The 1,816-nt window shown below is 38.5% G+C and overlaps 1 pseudogene; it reads left to right on the top strand.

The window, feature by feature from the left end:
- Positions 1-296: 296 nt before the first annotated feature.
- Positions 297-1,356, top strand: LOC128929917 (ubiquitin carboxyl-terminal hydrolase 12 pseudogene; annotated as a pseudogene).
- The last annotated feature ends 460 nt before the right edge of the window (positions 1,357-1,816 follow it).

The following is a 1,816-nucleotide window of genomic DNA, read 5'->3' as shown; positions in this document are numbered from 1 at the left end:
CAGATTATCACTCTTACTTACATCTACATCCAGAGTATAACAATGTGTGGGAGTTTAATAAGTGAATGAGATCTGTTTCTGAAGTACTGTTTCCACTACATAATATTTTCAGCAAGGGCCTACCTTGCAAATATTGTTACATTTGTTTTGTGAGGAGAAAATAACAAACATGAAAACTTAACCCCTAAGACAAGGTTTTAGCGTCCAACATACCTGACAAGATTTTTCTTGTGGAAGATGGTGCTGAGTAGTTGGAAATGCTAATGCCAGTCTCCAAATTTTCCTCCATCTGTACCATGAGCACCCATGCTTTGGCATTAGAGAAACAGATTGGTTCAGAACAGTTTCTGGTCAATGAGCCCTATTTTGGATGAGTCAATTTTGGGAACACTTGCTACTGCAATTCAGTTCTTCAAGCACTTTATTTTTGTCGTCCATTTTGGGAAAAAGTTCTTCCATATAAGGGTCAACCTATGACCCTTCTTACATGCTTAGCAGATCTCTTCCATAGCACAGCCACTCAGAAGAAAAAGGTTGGAGTAATACTTCCTAAGGAGTTCATCACAAGATTACGGAAAGAAAATAAGCTTTTTGACAACGACATGCAGCAAGATCCCATGAATTCTTAAATTATCTACTAAACACAATTGCTGATATTTTACAAGAAGAGAGAAAGCAGGAAAAACAAAATGGTCACTTACCTAATGGTAATATTGATAATGAAAATAATAACAGCCACCAGACCCAACGTGGGTTCATGAGATTTTTCAGGGAACATTAATAAAATCAGATGTCTTACTTATGAAACTACAGGCAGCAAAGATGAAGATTTTTTAGACCTTTCTGTTGACATGGAACAAAATGCATCAATCACTCACTGCTTAAGGAGTTCCAGAAACACGGAAACTCTATGCAGTGAATACAAGTATTACTGTGAATACAAGTATTACTGTCGCAGCAAACAGGAAGCACACAAACGGATGAAAGTTAGGAAACTGCCCATGATTCTAGCTCTGCACCTGAAGAGATTTAAATATATGGATCAACTTCATCGATACACAAAATCCTCTTACCGGGTCGTTTTTCCTTTAGAACTTCGTCTGTTTAACACTGCAGGTGATGCCACCAATGCAGACAGAATGTACGATCTTGTTGCCGTTGTGGTTCACTGTGGAAGTGGTCCCAATTGAGGCCATTACATTGCAATGTTAAGAGTCATGATTTTTGGTTATTGTTTTATGACAACATTGTAGAAAAAATAGATGCACAGCTATTGAAGAATTCTACGGGTTGACATCAGCTATCTCAAAGAACTCTGAGTCTGGTTACATCCTTTTCTATAAGTCTTGGGACTGAGGGGGAACCGTGATGAAGAGATACTTTCTGCCTCATTTCTTCTCTGGTTATTTTGGAAGGGATCAAGCACTGATTTTTCAAGAAAAGAGAAAGGCAGGAAGCTCAGGGGGCAGTAGCACACTTTGCACATGATAGAGCAAAGACGATGGATTGACAAGCCCTTCCGGTCATGGTAGTTGATTTATTTGCTCAGATATCATGCTGTCTGTACAGTTCCATACAAGAAGGAGGTGAAATCAGAGATACTAGCTCCTCTTGTTAAACAGCCTTGCAGTCATTGACACACATTTTCTCTATTAGTTTCACCAATAATGCTTTGAATTCCTTGGGGGTGCAGTAAAAATAATCAGAACCTGTGCTGTATTGGTAAGGAGATGATGTTGAGCACACTGCATATATTTGTTCAGTATGTATAGAAGCAGATTCAGTGGTCTTTTCAAGAGTAAACCAGATATACTTT

Source organism: Callithrix jacchus, chromosome 16, assembly GCF_049354715.1.
Source record: "Callithrix jacchus isolate 240 chromosome 16, calJac240_pri, whole genome shotgun sequence".
Classification (NCBI taxonomy): Eukaryota; Metazoa; Chordata; class Mammalia; order Primates; family Cebidae; genus Callithrix; species Callithrix jacchus.
The sequence above is the reverse complement of the archived record's forward strand: the minus strand, read 5'-3'. Positions and strand labels throughout refer to the sequence as shown.